The following is a 25,662-nucleotide window of genomic DNA, read 5'->3' as shown; positions in this document are numbered from 1 at the left end:
TGATTGGCTCCGAGGTGCTCCTGACGGCAGACAACGGCAGACAACGATCCTCGCGGGGTGACATTCATTCTGGCCCGGGATATCTCCTAAGTGTATTTTCCTGACTTTGAATAAACCATTCTTGCTTGATTAGTTCCTGGCCGTTGTGACGTTTTTCCCTGAATGATAATCTGAACACACCGGGACAACAAAGTCCGGTCCCGTGGCAGGAGCCACAAAAACGGACAATACTTTCATGACAAGCAATGCAGAAGGACGAATTAAAAACCTAGTGTGTAAAACTGGACCGCACAGTTTTGAACAGTGTTCATACAAATAGAGATCTCACAGACACTAACTAAACTAAACTAACTAAAATGTAAATAAACAGTGCAGGAAATCACTCACCTGTGGATATTAAGATGTTTACTAGATGTTTACTGTCCACTGGACTCAGATGGACATATTGATGTGCGATCAGGTGACCAGATCCAGCCAATCAGCGAGCAGCTGCTCATCTCCTGATTCCAGACGCAGGTGAGACTAGCCAATCATCTGGCGCCATCTAGTGGCGAGACTTTGCAACGACAGCTGATTGGCTCCGAGGTGCTCCAGATATATGGCTTTATTTCTACCACAGTCGAGCTTCACTCTTTAGCTTGCAGCTTTCTAGCAACCCTGTTGTGTCCCTTAGCTTAGTGCGTTAGCATGAAACCTTCTGTTACAAGAGTTAAAATGAAATACACAAAAGGTAATAAATCAAAAAAAAGTCTTTCCTCCCCGTCGGGGAATCGAACGCTGGTTTTCCGCATGACAGGTGAAGATACTGTCCAGTAAACTAACATAGAGACACACTGACAGACTGTAAAAATCTCAAAAGATAACTTTTAACGGTTTGTTCCTCACTGACCCTTGTCCCTTCCAACTGCCTGCAACCTGTAAATAAAACGTGCATCCACTTCTTCAGTCTCTATGAATGTTAGCGGTTTAATGAATTCACTTAAACCTTAAAATATCCATCTTCATTCAGTCGTGGATTCGACACACCTGAGCCAATCTGCCTCCTGAAATGAATCTTGCAAAGCTAAAAAGACCAAATCCTTGGATGCAACTTATCAATATATCTGGGAAATGCTTCCCTCTTCATCTCCATGACAAACATTGCAGAATTAGGAATTTAAAGGCCAGCCTGTAACCTTTGGCATGTTAGGAGAAAAGATTCAAGAGATTCAAAGCATTGATTGTGACACGTAGTGTAGAAACGGGTTTCCTTGCACGAAGAGTGTTTCCTCCTCGTCGAGGAGTGTTTCGCAGACAGGTGGAGATACTGTCCACGATGCGAACGTGGGATGAAGATGATCTGAGAAGATCCAACTAACCAGGATTCTCCTTTTAGTAGTAAATTGAGAAATTATCACAGCAATCCAGCAGGTTTCCGTAGTGTAGTGGTTATCACGTTCGCCTCACACGCGAAAGGTCCTCGGTTCGAAACCGGGCGGAAACATTTTAAGCTGTAGCCCGGAGAAGTTGGCATTTATTTTGGTCCCTTTTTGGATCATCTGACCCGGTTTCCTCCACAAGTCAGAAGAAGAGGAGCACTCACCTGTGGATATTAAGACTTTTCCTCCCAGGCTTCCCAGTCCGCTGGGCACAGGTGTGCGATCATGTGACCACATCCGGCCAATCAGCAAGCAGCTGCTCGTCTCCACATTCCAGGAGCAGGTGAGTCGAGTTTGCAGCAGGAAGGAGAACCAGGTGTTTCAGCCAATCTTCTGGCTTCATCTCCAGCTCTGGGGTGTTTTCTCACCTCTGCTGGACACCAGTGGAATTACAGCTCCAAGCTCATCCTGACTTCTGTGCTGGTCAAGATAAGGACAACTTTATTAATCCCGAAGAAAATTGTTGTGCCAGAGTTACAGAAAATATAACAGTAATAAATAATAAAAAGAAAAGGCAGAATTAGAAATAAAATAAACTATAAAGTGTCTCAGTGAAACTATGAAGTGTCTTAGTAACAAGTGAGGTAAGGAGTGCACAATAGTATGATCAAGGAAAAATTGTAGTGTAGCTGTTATGAAATGAAATATTGCACAGTTTTTGTTTTTTTTTTAGGTTAAAGATAGGTTTTTATGGTTGCCGGCGGCTGAATGGAGAGGAATTAAAAAGTCTGATCGCCTCAGGGAGGAAAGACCTCCTGTGGCGTTCAGTGGAGCTCCTCGGTGGAATCAGTCTGCGGCTGAAAGAGCTCTGACAGGACGTCAGTGTCCATGCAGGGGGTGATGGAGGTTGTCCATGATGCTGAGGAGCTTCCTCAGCATCCTCCTCTCTGACACCTGCACCACAGACTCCAGCTCCACTCCCAGGACAGACCCAGCTCTCCTGATGAGCTTGTTGAGTCTGTTAGCATCAGCTGTCTTGATCCTGCTGCCCAGAACACAACAGCGTAGAAGATGACGCCGGACACCACCGAGTGGTAGAACATCTGCAGCATGGACCTGCAGACGTTGAAAGATCTGAGCCTCCTGAGGAAGAACAGGCGGCTCTGACCCTTCTTGAAGATGGCGTTGGTGTTAACAGTTCAGTCCAGTTTACTGTCCAAGTGGACACCCAGGTACTTATAACTGTCCACAATGTCCACCTCTGTACCCCTGATGGTGACCGGGGTCGGATGGGTCCTCTGTTTCCTGAAATCCACCACCAGCTCCTTTGTCTTTGTGACATTGAGCTGGAGGTGGATTCAGTCCACATCATTCCACAAACCATGTCCACCAACCCTCTTCCTTTTCCTGTCATAGTCCAGATATTCAAAGTCCCTCCTCTCAGTCCCAGAATCTTGCCTTCCCTCTTCTCTCTCTGCTTCCGATGCTCATGTCAAAGTCAAACCAAATGGCTCCATTAGGTCATCAGGATGTATTTCGAGTTGTTTACGTGGAGAAACATATGAGTTGGAGGTGACGAGAGTTTCCTCTCCATCGGGGAAGCAAACTCCGCTCCTCCACGTAACAGGCAGAGATACTGTCCACTCTGCTGTTGACGTCTTTCCTCCCTGAGGCGATCAGACTTTTTAATTCCTCTCCATTCAGCCGCCGGCAACCATAAAAACCTATCTTTAACCTAAAAACAAACAAAAATGTGCAATATCTCATTTCTGTGCAATATTCAGAAACTGTGCAATATTTCATCTCATCTCATAACAGCTACACTACAATGTTCCCTTCTATCATACTATTGTGCACTCCTTACCTCACTTGTTACTGAGACACTTATAGTTTTATCACTGCTTACTAAGACACTTTATAGTTTCACTGATACACTTTATAGTTTATAGTTTATTTTTATTTCTAATTCTGCCTTTTCTTTTTATTATTTATTACTGTTATATTTTCTGTAACTCTGGCACAACCATTTCCTTCGGGATTAATAAAGTTGTTCTTATTCTTATTCTTATTCTTATATCCTGGACACTCGGTGAAGGGTAGGGCGGAGCTGATAACACTAGCTGTTGTTGTCTAATCATCTAGAAGCTCACCCTGACCACCCAGACCCTTTCTCAACTGCTCCCTTTTCAGCTTCCACCACTTTGTCCTCTGCTGTCTTTGTCCTCTTCATCTTCCTTGTCACCAGAGTCATCCTACAAACCACCATCCTATGCTGCCTGCTTACAGTCCCACCAACAACTACTTTGCAGTCACTGATCTCTTTCAGGTCACCTCGTCTATACAAGATGTAGTCTACCCACATTCTCCTACCTCTGCTCTTATAAGTTACCCTAAGTTCCTGTCTTTTCTGGACAAAAAGGGCTCACCACAGCCCTTGTGAACTCTGCTCTTTCACGTAACAGGCAGAGATACTTTCCACTCTGCTGTCTGACAAGTCCAGCTGACCCTGATTCTCCATTCCCTTCTGAATTAACATCTCAGATGTAGAGACCAAACCTGCAGGTTTCCGTAGTGTAGTGGTTATCACGTTCGACAGGAGGGGGTGGAGAGAGTCCCAGTGGGGGGCAGGAGGGCTGAGGTGTAAACGAGACATCGTCCAGGGAAGCAGAAGAGGTGCGTGGGGGAGGGGGAAAGCTCCTTAAAGTGAGGGGTGAGGGCGCAGGGGAAGGAAAGTCCTGAGAGGAGCTGGGGGGAGGGTGGGCGGAGGCACCTTCATCAAATCTGTTAAAAAACAGGTTTAGTTCGTTTGCCTCCTACAAGTCTCCTTCCATCATCTGGCTTGCTTGTTTTCCATGGCCCGTGATGGTTTTCAACCCACTCCACACCTCCCTCATGTTGTTCTGCTGGAGTTTGCTCTCCAGCTTCCTCCTGAAACTGTCCTTTCCCTCTGCAATCTTCTCCCTCAGCTCAGTCTGCACCTTCTTCAGTTCCTCTTTGTCTCCACTTCTGAATGCCGCCTTCTTCCTGTTCAGCATGTCTTTAATGTCCTTAGTCACCCAGGGTTTGTTGTTTGAGAAACAACGCACAGTCTTGGTGGGGATGATGTTGTCCGTGCAGAAGTTGACATAGTCAGTTATACAGTCGGAGAGTCTTCTGATGTCGTCTCCCTGGTCCTCGCAGAGCACATCCAAGTCCGTCGTCTCGAAGCATCCCTGAAGAGTCAGTTCTGCCTCCTGTGACCAATGCTCCCGTAGGCTACGACTTTGCGACTGGGAAGGGCGTGATTCGGAGGAATACCCCCCCACGACAGGTGTTGTGCTATTGGACTTCTTTGCTCATCACAGATTGTCCATAACCAACACCATGGTCAGGCATGAAGGTGTCCATATGTGCACTAGACAAGTCCAGCTGACCCTGATTCTCCATTCCCTTCTGAATTAAGAAATCACATGTGGACAATGCACCTGCAGGTTTCCGTAGTGTAGTGGTTATCACGTTTCCTCTCCGTCGGGGAAGCAAACTCCGCTCCTCCATGTAACAGGCAGAGATACTGTCCACTATGCTGTGGACAGTATGTGCAGTGGAATTACAGCTCCAAGCTCATCCTGACTTCTGTGCTGGTCACCGATTGTCCACAACTAACACCATGGTAAGGAATGAAGGTGTCCATATTTGCACTTGGAACCAAGACACCTGAGGCCACGGTTATCTGATCGACCTTGTGGTCGTGTTGTCGGACTTGAGGCTGCATATCCTGGACACTCGGTGAAGGGTAGGGCGGAGCTGATGACACTAGCTGTTGTTGTCCAATCATCTAGAAGCTCACCCTGACCACCTGGAGCCTTTCTCAACTCCTCCCTGAAAACCATGCAACACTCCTCCCTTTTCAGCTTCCACCACTTTGTCCTCTTCATCTTCCTTGTCACCAGAGTCATCCTACAAACCACCATCCTATGCTGCCTGCTTACGCTCTCACCAACAACTATGTTGGAGTCACTGATCCCTTTCAGGTCACCTCGTCTATACAAGATGTAGTCTACCAACTGTTAAAATTCGCGCGAGATTCACACACGGGAACCCATCACGTGATGGCAAAAGTGCACCCAACTTTGTATTTTTCCACTAACACCCCCAATGCACGAGCAATGACGAATCCCAGAAGGCCTGGAGGCCCAGTTCATGACACGGCCTGGTACCTAGATGACCTCTTCTAAAGGCTGTGAAAAACAACTCCATATGAGGAAGAAACCTGGACCATCCAGATAGTGGTATAAATCACGGCCACTCCCTGAGGTCGGGGCTGAAATCTCCTCATCTGCACATCCGACTGGACGCACCTCAGCGGACGTCTAGAGAGGGTGAACAATCCCCTCGGGGTGACGTTCATTTCGGCCCGGGAATTCACGTAAGAGTATTTCTTGACCTCTAATAAACCATGTTAGAGAGAGATCCTAATTCGTTCCGGTCTAAGTTGAAGCCTGTAAAGAGGAGACCGAGGTTATCACAAGAAATAACACAGACAAGTGACTATTCTTTTGAGCTCTGCAGAGGGGGAGACTCAGCGCTCTTTGGAGGCAAGATCCAGAGAATCCCACCGAGTTCCTCCTTGCTCGGCCTTTTATCGTGTGAATGTGTGTCGGTGGTGTTGACAAGATCATATACAGGGAGAGGGTGATTCCTGTTTCCATTCAGGGGGGTAAGTTCCTTATCAGGGGGTAGGTTGCCATTTGCTTTGCAGTCATTTGGCAGACGCTTTCATCCGACGCGACATACAGTGGAGGTGCTGAGGATTGAACCCGGGACCTCATGCTTGCGCTCTACCACTGAGCTGCAACACCTTCATGCTTACTTGAATATACAATCATGGGTGCAGGTTCCTGTTTGAGGACAAAGGCCATTTGTGCTCACACGTCTGGCTGTCTTCATGTGAGTAGTGGAAATAACATCGCTATGAATATAGAGAGAAAACTCTAACAAACCACTCATCGCTAAAACAGTTCCTGACAGCGCTGATGTTTTTCTTGGATCACATCTGAACACACCGGGACAACAAAGTCCGGTCCCGTGGTGGAGGCCGCAAAAACGGACACAACATTCTCCTACCTCTGCTCTTATAAGTTACCCTAAGTTCCTGTCTTTTCTGGACAAAAAGGGCTCACTGCAGCCCTTGTGACTCTGCTCTTTCACGTGACAAGCAGAGATACTGTCCACTCTGCTGTCTGACAAGTCCAGCTGACCATGATTCTCCATTCCTTTCAGAATTAACACATCAGATGTGGACAAGGCTCATGCAGGTTTCCGTAGTGTAGTGGTTATCACGTTCGCCTAACACGCGAAAGGTCCCCGGTTCGAAACCGGGCGGAAACATTTTAAACTGTAACCAGGAGAAGTTGGCATTTTTTTGGTACCACTTTGGATCATCTGACTGAGTTTCCTCCACAAGTCAGAAGAAGAGGAGCACTCACCTGAAGATATTAAGACTTTTCCTCTCAGGCTTCCCAGTCCACTGGGCACAGTTGTGCGATCATGTGACCACATTCAGCCAATCGAGCAGCTGCTCGTCTCCACATTCCAGGAGCAGGTGAGTCGAGTTTGCAGCAGGAAGGAAAACCAGGCGTTTCAGACAATCTTCTGGCTTCATCTCCAGCTCTGAGGTGTTTTCTCACCTCTGCTGGACACCAGTGGAATTACAGCTCCAAGCTCATCCTGAATGACCAACAAGTATCCAAGCCCGGATAAATGCAGAGGGTTGCGTCAGGAAGGGCATCCGGCGTAAAACTTTTGCCAAAACCAAACATGCGAGTCAACCAAAACTATACCATACCGGATCGGTCGCGGACCGGGTTAACAACGACCGCCATTGGTACTGATGACCTACAGGGTACTAATGGAAATTGGGCTACTGTGGGTCGAAGAACAGGAACAAGAAGAAGAGGAGGAGTGCGTGTTCGGAAACAAAGAGAGAGGAGGAAAGGAAAGAGTCTGGGAGTGAGAGTAGGGACTTTGAATGTTGGGACTATGACAGGAAAAGGTAGAGAGTTGGTCGACATGATGCAGAGAAGGAAGGTGGATATACTGTGTGTCCAGGAGACCAGGTGGAAAGGTAGTAAGGCTAGAAGCTTAGGAGCAGGCTTTAAGTTGTACTATTATGGTACTGACAAGAAGAGAAATGGAGTAGGAGTTATCTTGAAGGAGGAGTTTGTTAGGAACGTCCTAGAGGTGAAAAGAATGTCAGATAGACTTATGAGTCTGAAACTGGAAATTGAAGGTGTGATGCTCAATGTTGTTAGCGGCTATGCCCCACAGGTGGGCTGTGAATCTGAGGAGAAGGAGAAGTTCTGGAATGAGTTAGATGAAGTGATGCAGAATATTCCCAGAAATGAGAGAGTGGTCATTGGTGCAGACTTCAATGGACATGTTGGTGAAGGCAATAGAGGGGATGAAGAAGTGATGGGCAGATTTGGTATCCAGGATAGGAATGCCGAGGGACAGATGGTGGTAGATTTTGCAAAGAGGATGGAAATGGCTGTAGTGAACACCTTTTTCCAGAAAAAACAGGAACATAGGGTAACTTATAAAAGCGGAGGTAGGAGCACGCAGGTAGACTACATCTTGTATAGACGGGGTAACCTGAAAGAGATCAGTGACTGCAAAGTAGTTGTAGGTGAGAGTGTAGCCAGACAGCATAGGATGGTGGTCTGTAGGATGACTCTGGTGACAAGGAAGATGAAGAGGACAAAGGCAGAGCAGAGGACAAAATGGTGGAAGCTGAAAAGGGAGGAGTGTTGCATGGTTTTCAGGGAGGAGTTGAGAAAGGGTCTGGGTGGTCAGGGAGAGCTTCCAGATGATTGGACAACAACAGCTAGTGTTATCAGGGAGACAGGTAGAAGAGTACTTGGTGTGTCATCTGGAAGGAAAGTAGATAAGGAGACTTGGTGGTGGAATGAGGAAGTGCAGGAGTGTATACAGAGAAAGCGGTTAGCGAAGAAGAAGTGGGATACTGAGAGGACTGAAGAGAACAGACAGGAGTTCAGGGAGATGCGGCGAAAGGTAAAGATAGAGGTAGCAAAGGCAAAACAAAGGGCTTATGATGACTTGTATGCTCGGTTGGATAGTAAGGAGGGTGAGAATGATCTATACAGGTTGGTGAAACAGAGAGATAAAGATGGAAAGGATCTACAACAGGTCCGGGTGATTAAGGACAGAGAGGGAAATGTATTGACAGATGCTAGAAGAGTGACGGGAAGATGGAAAGAGTACTTTGAAGAGCTGATGAATGTGGAAAATGAAAGAGAGGCAAGGGTAGAAGAGGTGATTATTGTAGACCACAAAGTAGCAAAAATTAGTAAAAGTGAAGTGAGGAAGGCATTGAAGAGGATGAAGAGTGGAAAAGCAGTTGGTCCTGATGATATACCTGTGGAGGTGTGGAAGAGTCTAGGAGAGGCAGCGGTAGATTTTCTGACTAGATTATTCAACAGGATCTTAGAGAGTGAGAAGATGCCTGAAGAATGGAGACAAAGTGTGATGGTGCCTATTTTTAAGAATAAAGGGGATGTGCAGAATTGTGGCAACTACAGAGGGATAAAGTTGATGAGCCATACAATGAAGTTATGGGAAAGAGTAGTGGAAACTAGACTGAGAGCAGAAGTCAGCATTTGTGAACAGCAGTATGGCTTCATGCCTAGGAAGAGTACTACAGATGCAGTATTTGCGTTGAGAATGCTAATAGAAAAGTACAGAGAAGGCCAGAGGGAGCTGCATTGCGTTTTTGTAGACCTAGAAAAAGCATATGACAGGGTGCCAAGAGAGGAGCTCTGGTATTGTATGAGGAAGTCTGGAGTGGCAGACAAGTATGTTAGACTGGTGCAGGACATGTATGCTAGCTGTGAGACACTGGTACGGTGTGCTGTAGGGGTAACAGAGAAGTTCAAGGTGGAGGTGGGACTCCATCAGGGATCAGCTCTGAGCCCCTTCTTGTTCGCAATGGTGATGGATAGGCTGACAGATGAGGTTAGACAGGAATCCCCATGGACCATGATGTTTGCGGATGACATTGTGATCTGTAGTGAGAGCAGACAACAGGTAGAGGAAAATCTAGAGAGGTGGAGGTATGCTCTGGAAAGGAGAGGAATGAAAGTTCGTCGCAGCAAGACAGAATATATGTGTGTGAACGAGAGGAACTCGGGTGGAGCGGTGAGGCTACAGGGAGTGGAGATCAAGAAGCTGGAGGATTTCAGGTACTTAGGGTCAACAGTCCAGAGCAACGGAGAGTGCGGAAAAGAGGTGAAGAGACGGGTCCAAGCAGGTTGGAATGGGTGGAGAAAAGTGTCAGGGGTACTATGTGATAGAAGACTATCGGCCAGAATAAAAGGAAAGGTGTACAAGACAGTGGTGAGACCAGCGATGATGTATGGACTAGAAACTGTTCCAATGACCAAAAGACAGCAGGCAGAACTAGAGGTTGCGGAGATGAAGATGTTGAGGTTCTCTTTGGGAGTGACCAGGATGGATAGGATCAGGAATGAGTCTATCAGAGGGACGGCACATGTTCGATGTTTTGGAGAGAAGGTCAGAGAAGCCAGACTGAGATGGTTCGGTCATGTACAGAGAAGAGATAGTGAATATATTGGTAGACGGATGCTGGAATTGGAGCTGTCAGGCAATAGGTCTCGAGGAAGACCAAAGAGAAGATTTATGGACGTAGTGAGAGAGGATATGAAGGTAGCTGGTGTGAGAGAGGAAGATACGGAGAATAGGGTTAGATGGAGAAGGTTGACTCGCTGTGGAGACCCCTGACGGGAAAAGCCGAAAGAAGAAGAAGATGTGGACTTGGAACCAAGACACCTGAGGCCACGGCTCTTTGATCGACCTTGTGGTCGTGTTGTCGGACTTGAGGCTGCATATCCTGGACACTCGGTGAAGGGTAGGGCGGAGCTGATAACACTAGCTGTTGTTGTCTAATCATCTAGAAGCTCACCCTAACCACCCAGACCCTTTCTCAACTGCTCCCTTTTCAGCTTCCACCACTTTGTCCTCTGCTCTGCCTTTGTCCTCTTCATCTTCCTTGTCACCAGAGTCATCCTACAAACCACCATCCTATGCTGCCTGCTTACTGTCCCACCAACAACTACTTTGCAGTCACTGATCTCTTTCAGGTCACCTTGTCTATACAGGATGTAGTCTACCCACATTCTCCTACCTCTGCTCTTATAAGTTACCCTGAGTTTCTGTCTTTTCTGGACAAAAAGGGCTCACCGCAGCCCTTGTGACTCTGCTCTTTCACGTAACAGGCAGAGATACTGTCCACTCTGCTGTCTGACAAGTCCAGCTGACCCTGATTCTCCATTCCCTTGTGAATTAAGAAATCAGATGTTGACAAGGTACTTGCAGGTTTCCGTAGTGTAGTGGTTATCACGTTCGCCTCACACGCGAAAGGTTCTCGGTTCGAAACCGGGCGGAAACACATTTGTTTTTAGCCTGGAGAATTTGCCATTTATTTTGGTCCCTTTTTGGATCATCTGACTGAGTTTCCTCCACAAGTCAGAAGAAGAGGAGCACTCACCTGTGGATATTAAGACTTTTCCTCTCAGGCTTCCCAGTCTGCTGGGCACAGGTGTGCGATCATGTGACCATATCTGGCCAATCGGCGAGCAGCTGCTCATCTCCACATTCCAGGAGCAGGTGAGTCGAGTTTGCAGCAGCAAGAAGAACCAGGCATTTCAGCCAATCCTTTGCTTCATCACCAGCTCTGGGGTGTTTCCTCCCCCTCTGCTGGACACCAGTGGAATTACAGCTCCAAGCTCGTCCTGAATGACCAACAAGTATCCAGCTTTGTATGCAGACCCCCATGAAGAAGAAAATCACTGGACCCAACTTTCCTTTGCCCAGAAACAGGTTACCAGGACCCCTCAGGAAGGGCCAAGGAGGCCGGGTTCGGTTTGAACCGGATGGTAACCGGAGCAGGGGACCTCAGGGATCTGATCCTCGGCTGCAGAAGCTGACTCTTGGTACATGGAGTGTCACCTGTCTGGCGGGGAAGGAGCCCGAGCTGGTGCGCATGGCTGAGAGATTCCTACTAGAAGTCGTCGGACTCACCTTGACGCACAGCGTGGGGTCTGGAACCAGGCTTCTCGTGAGGGGCTCGACTCTTTTTTTACTCTGGAGTTGCCCCTGGTGGGAGGTGCCGGCTGATGTGGGCATATTGATCGCCCCCCTCCTGGCGCCTGCACGTTGGGGTTCAACCTGGTGGACGAGGGGGTAGCCTGTCCGCCTTCAGGTGGGGAGATTGGTTTTGACCGTCATTTTTAGAAATGCACCCAAAAACAGTTCGGTTTACCCACCCTTCTTGGGGTCCCTAGAGGGGCTGTTAGAAGGTGCTCCTACCGAGGACTCCCTTGTTATACTGGGGGACTTCAATAAGATAAGATAAGATAAGAACAACTTCATTAATCCCGAAGGAAATTGTTGTGCCAGAGTTACAGAAAATATAACAGTAATAAATAATAAAAAGAAAAGGCAGAATTGGAAATAAAAATAAACTATAAACTATAAAGTGTCTCAGTGAAACTATAAAGTGTCTTAGTAAACAAGTGAGGTAAGGAGTGCACAATAGTATGATAAAAGGAAAAAATGTTGTGTAGCTGCTATGAGATGAAATATTGTACAGTTCTGAATATTGCACAGTGAAATGAAATATTGCAGTTTTTTTTTTTTAGGTTAAAGATAGGTTTTTATGGTTGCCGGCGGCAGAATGGAGAGGAATTGAATAGTCTGATCGCCTCAGGGAGGAAAGTACTCCTGTGGCGTTCAGTGGAGCTCCTCTGTGGTATCAGTCTACGGCTGAAAGAGCTCTGACAGGACGTCAGTGTCCATGCAGGGGGTGATGGAGGTTGTCCATGATGCTGAGGAGCTTCCTCAGCATCCTCCTCTCTGACACCTGCACCACAGACTCCAGCTCCACTCCCAGGACAGATCCAGCTCTCCTGATGAGCTTGTTGAGTCTGTTAGCGTCAGCTGTCCTGATCCTGCTGCCCCAGCACACAACAGCGTAGAAGATGATGCCGGACACCACCGAGTGGTAGAACATCTGCAGCATGGTCCTGCAGACGTTGAAAGATCTGAGCCTCCTGAGGAAGAACAGGCGGCTCTGACCCTTCTTGAAGATGGCGTTGGTTTTAACAGTCCAGTCCAGTTTACTGTCCAAGTGGACACCCAGGTACTTATAACTGTCCACAATGTCCACCTCTGTACCCCTGATGGTGACCGGGGTCGGATGGGTCCTCTGTTTCCTGAAATCCACCACCAGCTCCTTTGTCTTTGTGACACTGAGCTGGAGGTGGTTCAGTCCACATCATTCCACAAACCATGTCCACCAACTCTCTACCTTTTCCTGTCATAGTCCAGATATTCATAGTCTCTCCTCTCAGTCCCAGACTCTTGCCTTTCCTCTTCTCTCTCTGCTTCTGATGCTCATGTCAAAGTCAAACCAAATGGCTCCATTAGTTCATCAGGATGTATTTCGAGTTGTTTACGTGGAGAAAGATATGAACTGGAGATGACGAGTTTCCTCTCCATCAGGGAAGCAAACTCCGCTCCTCCACGTAACAGGCAGAGATACTGTCCACTCTGCTGTGGACAGTATGTGCAGTGGAATTACAGCTCCAAGCTCATCCTGACTTCTGTGCTGGTCACCGATTGTCCACAACTAACACCATGGTCAGGAATGAAGGTGTCCATATTTGCACTTGGAACCAAGACACCTGAGGCCACGGTTCTTCGATCGACCTTGTGGTCGTGTTGTCGGACTTGAGGCTGCACATCCTGGACACTCGGTGAAGGGTAGGGCGGAGCTGATGACACTAGCTGTTGTTGTCCAATCATCTAGAAGCTCACCCTGACCACCTGGAGCCTTTCTCAACTCCTCCCTGAAAACCATGCAACACTCCTCCCTTTTCAGCTTCCACCACTTTGTCCTCTTCATCTTCCTTGTCACCAGAGTCATCCTACAAACCACCATCCTATGCTGCCTGCTTACGCTCTCACCAACAACTATGTTGGAGTCACTGATCCCTTTCAGGTCACCTCTTCTACACAAGATGTAGTCTACCAACTGTTAAAATTCGCGCGAGATTCACGCGAAGGCTCTTGTCACCCCGTGCATTGAGAGAAGGGAGCGCCTGCCCCGCACAGAAGCCTCCGCAGCCATTGTGGAAGCTGTTCAGGCGGCCGAAACCTGCCCCGATCCACCCGAGGCTACGGCCGGGTCGGTCAAAAGAAAAAGGTGCCACTTCTGCCCCTGGAAGAAAGACTGCAAGACAAAAGCTGTGTGCTGCACATGTGAGAAATACATCTGCAAAAAACATTCTCACCTTCACACATTCTGTCCTACATGTGCTAAATAGAGTTGATGTTGAAAATAGTTCACAAAGTCAAGCAACATTTTGTTGTATTCTTGTGTTATGAGAGAAGTGGGTTTTTTTTTAATTCACTTACTAAAAAATATAAAAGAATAAACTGTTGACAAAAATGTTCCATATTGTTGACTGTTTTTTTTATTCCCTTTCTATATAATTAATTCAGAGATAATAACTTCAAATTCATATAATAGCAATAATAAACCTTAACGGTGTAAAAAAAACCTGTTATGACAGTTGGTTTTTGGTTAAAAAAAAAAAAGGTGGAATCATGTTTACTGGTGATCCTCTTTTTTAATGTGTAACAATAAATATGTCTCTGCATTCTGTCTCTCATAGTTGAATTGTACCGATGATGAAAATGACAGGCCTCGCTCATCTTTTTCAGAGGGTTTTCTTGAGACTGTTTCTCAGCCAGAAGGAGGAAGGAAGTTGAATTAAATGCAGCGTTGCCACCACCCCACCCTCAAACACACACTGAAGACACTTCTTTCTCACAGGTTCTTCCAGGCTAATATGAGACTGGTGTCTCTGGGTCATCTGCCGGAGCGGCGATGAGTCCGACCGAAGCGCTGAGTGGACTCGTGGTCCTGCTCCTGTCCCTCCAAGGTACCGAACTTCTCCTTTCTATTTCGTGAAGCATCACACGGCGACTGACGGAAATCGCGACAGAGATGCACCTTTGTATCTGGATACCGTCCTGTTATTTCTACATTCACCGTTTGTTTTTTGAGGAGATTTCAAGGATCGCCAAAGTGTAGAAAGTCGCCAGAGAACCGCCGAGAGTCCTCTCTCTTCAGATAACTCGGCGTTCCCGTCCCAGTTGGAGCCTGAGGTTCTGCCGCCGTCATTTCTGACCGAGCGTGCTCCTCGCCCATGCTCCTGAAGACACTTCTCGCGTCTTGAAGATCTTCCGTTCGGTCCAGTTCTAACAGACCTTTGAGAGTTTTTCGGCTTGAACATAGCGAACCATCTCGGCTCGGTCCGACCCAAAGCTCAATTTCCCCGTCTCGTGTCGGCACGTTTGAACCGAAGGGACTCGGTCAGGCGGCAGACGAGCGTCACGCAGCCTCACGCTGGATCAAAATGATCTTCCTGCGATAAAAATGCAAAGGTATTCATTGTTAAATTGTTCAAAGTTTTTCCTTCCTGTTTCCCCCCTTGATGTTGCAGTGTCTCCTTCCTACACTGAGTGGGAGGTGAAGTACAGATCCATGAGACTCTGCACACTGACAGGATTCAGTGCAGAGATAAACTGCACCTTCAACTACCCGTCATATTCAGACAGATTGCCAAATAGCAGGAATGAGTTACGCAGGACACTGTGGTTCACTGAGCAGAGAGACGGCCCACCAGTGGACCTGACAACAGAGCCTGAGTACGCAGGCCGGGTGAAGAATCAGTGTGGATACAAGTGGTGCACTCTGACAATCTCCAACCTGAGAGAGAGCGACGCTGCCACCTACACATTCAGAATCATCACTGACCTGGATAATTACACCGGATCCCCCGGGGTCACTCTGGAAGTCAAGAGTAAGACCCCAGCAGCAACGTTTCTCCGACTGGACGTTTCCATCACACACAAATTTCAAACAAAAAAAGAAAAAAATATTCCTTTTGTGTGAAGTTAGATTTGAATGAAATATCTTTCCTGTCTTTCGTCCCTCCAGGCCTCAGGATCGAAAAAGACAGTGATTACATGAGATGTGTCGACGGCTGTGGAACGGCGAGGCTTGCATATAGCTGGTTTAGAAATGGACGGAAAATTGAAGGAGAAAGAAAAAAATCTTATCATTATTCCAAAGAAACTTCTGCAGTAAGTGTGTCTTGTGCCATACCAGGATACGAGCGCCATCCCTCCCCTGCAGTGTGTGAGTCCCCTCTTTGTTAGCATCTCTCTTCTATTATTCTGATCTCTTTGTGACTCTGCTTGGAAATGTTCTCTCTCAGGTGTGAAGGGTTCTGTGTGCAACATGGTGACCTACACCCACAGAGACATCTGCGCCCCCAAGGGCTCGGCCGTGGACATCTCCTGCAGCTACACCAGTCCAGGGACAGTTTCGTCCCCGTTCTGGTTCCGCACTGAAGGGAAGGATCGGAGGCCTCCCTCACAGCCTGAAGACATCAGGAAAAAGGCAAACTACATCGGACGTGTTGAGGTGGACGGTTCAGGGAACGGACGCTCCACACTGAGAATCAGCGACCTGAGCGAGAGCGATTCAGCAGAGTATCACTTCAGACTTGAGGAGACAGGCTTTCGATGGAAGAACGAGTTACCTGCGACAACGCTGACCGTTACAGGTGCTGAAGAACTTTCACCGCTTCCAGACTTTGGTTCACAGCAAAGGTCGAACTCAGATTTCAACTGTATTCTGAGAGGAACATCCTCTCCCTCATAACTCTTCTCCTTCTCTTCACCATCTTCAACATACCACACTGTCGTCTGCGTGGAGGCAAACATCCGGCCGAAGCCCATCGCTTTAGAAAGCATCGGCTGCTTCTTTACGATGACATTATTCCCGCTCTCTCTTTGGTATCCAGCTCTGCAGGTTCAGGTCAGGAGGACAAACAACTATGAGAACATGGTGGAAGTGGAGCTGTTGTGTCACAGCAGCTGCAGCTCAGCGGGTCGTTTTTCCTACATCTGGATGCTGAACGGAAGTGAGATCCCCTCCCAGAAGAAGGATCACCTGAAGGTCCATTTGAGTCCCGCAGAGTTTGTCTCCTGTGCTTTGGAAGGACATCTTCAGCACCCATCTCCGCCGCTGTGTGAGTGTTCCTTCATTCTTGTTGGAAAACCAAACAACCTGAAGAGTCCAGCCTGAAGCCGTCATCCTGCCGTCCACTTGCAGGGGAAAGTTAAACATGCTGACTTGTAACTGCATGTCTTTTGTTTCCACATCTTCACCCCCAGATGCTCCGGATGTCCCCCGGGTGTCGTTCAGTGCTGCTGACATCCTGGAGGGCAGCTCAGTGCCTCTGACCTGCCTTAGCGCTCTGGGGGAGACAGTGAAGTACCTCTGGTACAAGATTGGAAGGGAAAACACCACGGTGGGCGCAGAAAGACAACTCCTCCTCAGTCCAGTTCGGAGCTCAGACTCCGGGAAGTATTACTGCACCGTTGAAAATGTGCTGGGGTTGAAGTCGTCTGAGGCCGTCCACATCGATGTGAAATGTGAGTCACAGAGGTTATTTGACAAAACTACATCCATTAAAGTCTGTCCCTCGTAAACTTGTTGCAGCTCAGGTCATGTGGGTAAACAGGCACGTCTTCAAACATCACCACCCACATACTTCACATGCCTGCTTTACGTTGGTCAACAATCCGGAGGGTTCGGCAGATGGGACGCTCCTCGTGCAGAACTCGTTCCTGCTCGGCAATATGGAATAACCTTCTTTGACAAACGTTCTCTCCCAGACGCTCCAAGGCTCCCCGTGGTGTCGATAAGCCCGGCGAACACCGTGATGGAGGGCAGCTCAGTCGACCTGAGCTGCAACAGTGATGCAAACCCAGAAGCCACGTACGTCTGGCAGAAGGAGAACAACGTTTCTCTTCTAGCCGCCGGACGGCTCCTCACCATCACTGAGGTTCGAGTTGAAGACAGTGGGAACTACAGCTGTCAGGTGGAGAACACAAGAGGGCGCCACCAGGCTACCGTACATCTCCTTGTCAAGGCCAGTAAGTTGTGGCTGTTTGACGTCGTCTCTCTTCATCTTTGTCTGTGAAGAGTTCGGGAGGAACAGTCCAGTTGTCAGTGATCCGAAATGTCCTTTCGGTGTCTCTCCATTTCCCAGATTCAATGAAAGCGGTGGCAGGCGGATCAATCGCTGCACTTTTCTTTCGGGTCCTGGTTTTGCTCCTGGTCACCCTGTTTCTCAGGTAAGTGCCTCAAGGTTGACACCCAAAGACTTTCCCTTGAGTTTAACATGAGTACTCAAGAGCTGGTCTTTCCTGCCTCCCAGTAAAAAGATGTTCGAGTGGAACCGGACGGGGAAGCAGAGGTGAGGAACCAGATCTTCCTCAAACCTCCTTGACCAGCAGACTGAAGCCCCTCCGTCTCCTCAGGAACACCAGTACCAGAACTCCTCGGCCGAAGCAGGAGCAACGGCAGCAGGGCCGGATGGTGACCTTGCATACTCCACTGTGACCTTCAAGAAAAGCCATGAAGAACCCGTCTACTCCATCGTCCTTCGAACCAAAGGCCTCGGCCTGAGCGGTGAGGATGAAGAGAAGGAAAGGGATTGCGTGGAGTACAGTGCTATCAATTCTCCAGGGTGAGTCCTGGAGATTCTCCCAGGACCCCCTCTGTTGCCGAGAGCCTGCTTTTCATTGGTGGTTGCTACGGTAACGCCGACAGCTTTTAGAACGCAGACCTTCCCCCTCATGTCGTAAGTGCGCCGCTGCTGTGCGATAAAGGCCAAAGTCTGTCGGGCCATGGAGGGTTTGTCACAACCAGGGACTTTGTCTAAAACTGTAAGATCTTTTACTTTTGACACTTCCATGAAGCTCTTGCAGGACATTGTTAATCCCCTGCATGAAACCTGCGAGCAGTAGGCGGGTCCTCCGAGCAGCGTCCGGGGAGCAGCCGTGGATTCGCTGCCTTGCTCACCGACTCTCCGGCAGGCCAGAAGAAGAACGGGAATCCACCCATTCAACTGCTTTCTTTGTTGCTCCTTCCTACAACCCATCCATCATCTATGCTTATCCTGCCCTCACCATTTTAAAATAAAGAGGATTTCAAACTCACTGAACAATTGACTAATGTGTCACTTATTTCCTACTTCAGCCCATCAATAAATTATTATTAACATCCATCCATCTTCCCTCGTTTAGCCGGAATCAGGTGGCAGGGGCAGCAGCCGGAGCAGTGAGGCCAAGACCTCCCTCTCCCCCGCCATATGGTCCAGCTCCTTTTGGGGACCCCAAGACGTTCCCAGGCCAGCCTGGAGACATGGTCTCTCCAGTGTGTCCTGGCTCTTCCCCAAGATGGACATGCCTTGAAAACCTCCCCTGCGAGGTGTCCAGGAGTCCCCGCATCTGACTCCTCTCCTCTACTTCGAGCTCCTCCCAGATGACCCAACTTCTCACCCCGTCTCTAAGGGAGAGTCTGGCCACCCTGCGGAGGAAAGTCCCTTCGTCCGCTTCTTTCATCTCGTTCTTTAGGTCACCACCCACAGCTCGTGACCATAGGTGAGGGTGGGAATGTAGATGGACCAGTAAATTGAGAGCTTCGCCTTTTGGCTCAGCTCCCTCTTCACCACGACAGACCGGTACAGAGTCCGCATTGTTACAGAAAGGTGTCCATATGTGATAACACTAGCTGTTGTTGTCCAATCATCTAGAAGCTCTCCCTGACCACCCAGAGCCTTTCTCAACTCCTCCCTTTTCAGCTTCCACCACTTTGTCCTCTGCTCTGCCTTTGTCCTCTTCATCTTGCTTGTCACCAGAGTCATCCGACAAACCACCATCCTATGCTGCCTGCTTACACTCTCACCTACAACTACTCTGCAGTCACTGATCTCTTTCAGGTCACCTCGTCTGTACAAGATGTAGTCTACCTAAGGGCTCCTACCTCTGCTCTTATAAGTTACCCTAAGTTCCTGTCTTTTCTGGAAAAAAAGGGGTCACTGCAGCCCTTGTGAACTTCGTTCTTCCACGTAACAACCAGAGATACTGTCCACTATGCTGTCTGACAAGTCCAACTGACCCTGATTCTCCATTCCCTTCTGAATTAAGAAATCAGATGTGGACAAAGCACCTGCAGGTTTCCGTAGTGTAGTGGTTATCACGTTCGCCTTACACGCGAAAGGTCCTCGGTTCAAAACCGGGCGGAAACATTTTAAGCTGTAGCGCGGAGAAGTTGGCATTTTTTGGTACCACTTTGGATCATCCGACCCCGTTTCCTCCACAAGTCAGAAGAAGAGGAGCACTCACCTGTAGATATTAGGACTTTCCCTCTCAAGCTTCCCAGTCCACTGGGCACAGGTGTGCGATCATGTGACCACATCCGGCCAATCAGCAAGCAGCTGCTCGTCTCCACATTCCAGGAGCAGGTGAGTCGAGTTACAGCAGGAAGGAGAACCAGGCGTTTCAGCCAATCTTCTGGCTTCATCTCCAGCTCTGGGGTGTTTTCTCACCTCTGCTGGACACCAGTGGAATTACAGCTCAGAGCTCATCCTGACTTCTGTGCTCATCAAGGATCTTCCACAACTAACACCATGGTCAGGCAGAAAGGTGTCCATATGTGCACTTGGAACCAAGACACCTGAGGCCACGGTTCTTCGATCGACCTTGTGGTCGTGTTGTCGGACTTGAGGCTGCACATCCTGGACACTCGGTGAAGGGTAGGGCGGAGCTGATGACACTAGCTGTTGTTGTCCAATCATCTCGGACAGGGTCGGGAACCTTTTTGCCTGAGAGCCAAAAAAAACACATATTTTAAAATCTGATCCTAAGAGAGCCGTATGTATATTTTAATACCGAAAACAGCTAAATGGAAGATAAAAAGACCAACAATTTTAGAGTACAATAAGACTGAATTTATTTTGAACAACATACTTTGCTATAACAAAGTAACAAGAAAAGTGCTTCTTAATTATAATGCGACTAAACGTGACCGCAGGTTCGTCTTCATGTTTTCTAGGTGCGAGAACGACCGTCCATTGTCAATATTATAACAAGCAGCTGGTCTGCAGGCTGAAGTTTTTTTCTGTCCATTTGTGTTTACTTGCCAGCTCTGCTTATTTACCCACACGTCCGAAAACTTCAGGTCAGCAACTTCTGATCTAAATGGAAGAAGACCAACAATGTATGTTTTATAATAAGACTCTGTCAAAACATGTTGTTCAAAATAAATGAAAAGGTATTTATTTATAAGAAAAGTAGTTCTTACTATTAAAGCGACTTCTGGTGGTGCAGGGTTTTGCTAATGTCTTTGCAGTCTGGTTGATGGTGGTGAGGTTCAGCTTCATGCAGGCGTTTAGGCTTCCGTCTGTTAAGCGTGACCGCAAGTTGGTTTTGATGTGTTTTAGGTGTGAGAACGACCGCTCGCATGCATATGTAGATCCAAACACGGTCAATACGGCAAGACTCACACGCTGCGGTGTTTTGTACGTGACGGGAAGCGCGTTCCAGGTTTTGACAATCAGCTGGTCTGCAGGCTGAGGTTTTTTCATGTCTGTCCATTTGTGTTTACTTGCCAGCTCTGCTTGCTCTCGCGCAAGTCTTTCCAAATCATCATGATCAGCAGAAGTGCAAAGACTCAAAGTCAGTGTTTAAATACCAAAACATCACATTTATTCATAAAATACTTTCATGACAAGCAATGCAGAAGGAGGAATTAAAAGCCTAGTGTGTAAAACTGGACCGCACAGTTTTGAACAGTGTTCATACAAATAGAGATCTCACAGACACTAACTAAACTAAACTAACTAAAATGTAAATAAACAGTGCAGGAAATCACTCACCTGTGGATATTAAGATGTTTACTAGATGTTTACTGTCCACTGGACTCAGGAGATGGACACATATATGTGCGATCAGGTGACCAGATCCAGCCAATCAGCGAGCAGCTGCTCATCTCCTGATTCCAGGCGCAGGTGAATCTAGCCAATCATCTGGCGCCATCTAGTGGCGAGACTTGGCTACGACAGCTGATTGGCTCCGAGGTGCTCCAGATATATGGCTTTATTTGTACCACAGTCTCGCTTCACTCTTTAGCTTGCAGCTTTCTAGCAACCCTGTTGTGTCCCTTAGCTTAGTGCGTTAGCATGAAACCTTCTGTTACAAGAGTTAAAATGAAATACACAAAAGGTAATAAATCAAAAAAAAAAAAAAAAAAAAAAAAAAAGAGTCTTTCCTCCCCGTCGGGGAATTGAACATTGTTTTTTTCCGCATGACAGGAGAAGATACTGTCCAGTAAACTAACATAGAGACACATTGACGGACTGTAAAAATCTCAAAAGATAACTTTTACTTTCGGTTTGTTCCTCACTGACCCTTGTCCCTTCTGTTAGATTATTCTGTTATAATACATTGTGTTTACATACATTCATTGTATTTACTTATTTTGATTGTAGTCCTTGTGTGACGTGAGGACGCTCACGTCAAGAGAGGGACTTGCAAAATCCCCTACGTCAAATGATAGAATCTCCAACCTCACATCATTATTTCACTATCCATTGCAAAGACTGTAAAATGTAACTGCGAGACCCCATCATGTAAGGTGAAGGAATGCGCTACCCTGCTGTTCCAATGACACCCCGGGGATAATCGACTAGAGCCAGGGGTCGGAGGAAGTCATTATCAGGACTTCTTCCGAGCCGCGACTTCGATCAAAGCACGGTTTTACACAACCCAGGTGCTCATATTCCTAGAGAGCGTAAACCAGGGGTCGGAGGAAGTTTATCAAAACTTCCTCCGACCAACAGCTCTGATCGAAGCGCAGTTTACGAGGCCCCGCAGCCCAGATGGCCGCACTCCTAGAGAGCGTAAAACCGGGGGGATCGGGGAAGCCATTGTCAGGACTTCCTCCGACCCTTTTGGCCAAAAGGTATAAAATGAGCCTGATCCTTTGGATCGGGGCCAGAACTTCTTCATCTACACATTCGACCGGACGCGTCTCAGCGGGTGTCTGGAGGAGCCGAACGATCCTCGCGGGGTGACATTCATTCTGGCCCGGGATATCTCCTAAGTGTATTTTCCTGACTTTGAATAAACCATTCTTGCTTGATTAGTTCCTGGCCGTTGTGACGTTTTTCCCTGAATGATAATCTGAACACACCGGGACAACAAAGTCCGGTCCCGTGGCAGGAGCCACAAAAACGGACAATACTTTCATGACAAGCAATGCAGAAGGAGGAATTAAAAACCGAGTGTGTAAAACTGGACCGCACAGTTTTGAACAGTGTTCATACAAATAGAGATCTCACAGACACTAACTAAACTAAACTAACTAAAATGTAAATAAACAGTGCAGGAAATCACTCACCTGTGGATATTAAGATGTTTACTAGATGTTTACTGTCCACTGGACTCAGGAGATGGACATATAGATGTGCAATCAGGTGACCAGATCCAGCCAATCAGCGAGCAGCTGCTCATCTCCTGATTCCAGACGCAGGTGAGTCTAGCCAATCATCTGGCGCCATCTAGTGGCGAGACGTGGCAACGACAGCTGATTGGCTCCGAGGTGCTCCAGATATATGGCTTTATTTCTACCACAGTCGAGCTTCACTCTTTAGCTTGCAGCTTTCTAGCAACCCTGTTGTGTCCCTTAGCTTAGTGCGTTAGCATGAAACCTTCTGTTACAAGAGTTAAAATGAAATACACAAAAGGTAATAAATCAAAAAAAAGAGTGTTTCCTCCCCGTCGGGGAATCGAACGCCGTTTTTTTCCGCATGACAGGTGAAGATACTGTCCAGTAAACTAACATAGAGACACATTGACAGACTGTAAAAATCTCAAAAGATAACTTTTAACGGTTTGTTCCTCACTGACCCTTGTCCCTTCCAACTGCCTGCAACCTGTAAATAAAACGTGCACCCACTTCTTCAGTCTCTATGAATATTAGCGGTTTAATGAATTCACTTAAACCTTAAAATATCCATCTTCATTCGGTCGTGGATTCGACACACCTGAGCCAATCTGCCTCCTGAAATGAATCTTGCAAAGCTAAAAAGACCAAATCCTTGGATGCAACTTATCAATATATCTGGGAAATGCTTCCCTCTTCATCCCCATGACAAACATTGCAGAATTAGGAATTTAAAGGCCAGCCTGTAACCTTTGGCATGTTAGGAGAAAAGATTCAAGAGATTCAAAGCATTGATTGTCGTAGTGTAGAAACGGGTTTTCCTGCACGGTGAAATTCCTACTTTGCTGTCCGCAGTGCATCTGGATATGAATTAATGAGAAACGATGATCACCTTTTGCAGCCTCGCTGTTTCGCGGATCTTTTAATGCTTATTTTTTACGGTAGACCAACAATCTCCGGGCCTTGTCTCTGTACAACTTGCCAAATTTAAGTTTGCAAATTTTCTCCATGATGAGGACGAAACGTTCCGCGCCGGCAAAGGCACCCGACGACGCGCCCAAATTTAAGAGGAAGTTGTTAACTATCCCAGAAAAAGAGAAACTTGTGGACATGCTGAATGAAGGTCGCAGGTATGCGGCTGGAGGGCGTCGTTACCGAATAAATGAATCTTCGGTTTGTTACATAAAATAACGAGGACGACAGCGGCGATCAGTTTTAACAAGGATGCAACAAGGGTTGTGAGCGTCCGCAACGAGACCACGGCAAGGATGGAGTCGGCTTTAGCTTCATGACGGCGGGAAAAACAACATTATACTGGATGCAAATGTTATCGACAGGGTTTGAAGTGTTTTAGATGAACGTCGGAATATATGTGTCTGATATTAATAAGATGGAATCGACGTTGTTTGGTCATTAAAGAAGTAAACAAAGAGTGTTTCCTCCCCGTCGAGGAGTGTTTCGCAGACAGGTGGAGATACTGTCCACGATACGAACGTGGGTAGAAGACGTGCATGAAGATGATCTGAGAAGATCCAGCTGACCAGGATTCTCCTTTTAGTTGTAAATTGAGAAATCATGACAGGCATCTGGCAGGTTTCCGTAGTGTAGTGGTTATCACGTTCGCCTCACACGCGAAAGGTCCTCGGTTCGAAACCGGGCGGAAACATTTTTCTGGTACCACTTTGGATCATCTGACTGAGTTTCCTCCACAAGTCAGAAGAAGAGGACCACTCACCTGTGGATATTAAGACTTTTCCTCTCAGGCTTCCCAGTCCACTGGGCACAGGTGTGCAATCATGTGACCACGTCCGGCCAATCACCAAGCAGCTGCTCGTCTCCTCATTCCAGAAGCAGGTGAGTCGAGTTTGCAGCAGGAAGGAGAACCAGGTGTTTCAGCCAATCTTCTGGCTTCATCTCCAGCTCTGGGGTGTTTTCTCACCCTCTGCTGGACACCAGTGGAATTACAGCTCAGAGCTCATCCTGAATGACCAACAAGTATCCAGCTTTGTATGCAGACCCCCATGAAGAACAAAATCACTGGACCCAACTTTCCTTTGCCTGGACATCAGGAAGGGCCAAGGAGGCTGGGTTCTGTTTGAACTGGATGGCACCCGGAGCAGGGGACCTCAGGGATCTGATCCTCGGCTGCAGAAGCTGACTCTTGGTACATGGAGTGTCACCTGTCTGGCGGGGAAGGAGCCCGAGCTGGTGCGCATGGCTGAGAGATTCCTACTAGAAGTAGTCGGACTCACCTCGACGCACAGCGTGGGGTCTGGAACCAGGCTTCTCGTGAGGGGCTCGACTCTTTTTTTACTCTGGAGTTGCCCCTGGTGGGAGGTGCCGGCTGATGTGGGCATATTGATCGCCCCCCTCCTGGCGCCTGCACGTTGGGGTTCAACCCGGTGGACGAGGGGGTAGCCTGCCTCCGCCTTCAGGTGGGGAGATTGGTCTTGACCGTCATTTTTAGAAATGCACCCAAAAACAGTTTGGTTTACCCACCCTTTTTTTGGGGTCCCTTGAGGGGCTGTTAGAAGGTGCTCCTACCGAGGACTCCCTTGTTATACTGGGAGACTTCAATAATATAAGATAAGAACAACCATATTAATCCCGAAGGAAATTGTTGTGCCAGAGTTACAGAAAATATAACAGTAATAAATAATAAAAAGAAAAGGCAGAATTAGAAATAAAAATAAAATATAAACTATAAAGTGTCTCAGTGAAACTATAAAGTGTCTTAGTAAACAAGTGATAAAACTATAAGTGTCTTAGTAACAAGTGAGGTAAGGAGTGCACAATAGTATGATAAAAGGAAAAATTGTAGTGTAGCTGTTATGAAATGAAATATTGCACAGTTTT

General features: G+C 47.5%; 2 long non-coding RNA genes and 4 other non-coding genes across 6 annotated transcripts in view; 4 read left to right on the top strand and 2 right to left on the bottom strand.

Annotated features, from left to right (window-relative positions):
- The window catches only part of LOC147228485 (uncharacterized), a 121,702-nt gene that overhangs the window by 20,044 nt on the left and 75,996 nt on the right, over positions 1–25,662 (bottom strand). The gene's annotated exons all lie outside the window — the stretch shown is intronic.
- trnav-cac (transfer RNA valine (anticodon CAC)) lies at positions 1,411–1,483 on the top strand. The gene has a single exon. It is a non-coding gene; the product is annotated as a tRNA-Val (tRNA).
- Positions 6,653–6,725, top strand: trnav-aac (transfer RNA valine (anticodon AAC)). The gene has a single exon. It is a non-coding gene; the product is annotated as a tRNA-Val (tRNA).
- On the top strand, positions 19,537–19,609 carry trnav-uac (transfer RNA valine (anticodon UAC)). Its single transcript has one exon. It is a non-coding gene; the product is annotated as a tRNA-Val (tRNA).
- Positions 20,418–21,006, bottom strand: LOC147228499 (uncharacterized). Its single transcript, XR_015106956.1, has 3 exons — positions 20,867–21,006; positions 20,665–20,763; positions 20,418–20,557 (listed from the first exon to the last, which is right to left on the bottom strand). It is a non-coding gene; the product is annotated as an uncharacterized LOC147228499 (long non-coding RNA).
- trnav-cac (transfer RNA valine (anticodon CAC)) lies at positions 24,400–24,472 on the top strand. Its single transcript has one exon. It is a non-coding gene; the product is annotated as a tRNA-Val (tRNA).

Source organism: Fistularia commersonii, chromosome 12 (genome assembly GCF_037954325.1).
Source record: "Fistularia commersonii isolate RoL2024-O1a breed Wild chromosome 12, RoL_Fcom_v1.0, whole genome shotgun sequence".
Classification (NCBI taxonomy): domain Eukaryota; kingdom Metazoa; phylum Chordata; class Actinopteri; order Syngnathiformes; family Fistulariidae; genus Fistularia; species Fistularia commersonii.
This window is presented reverse-complemented; position numbering and strand designations above follow the sequence as displayed.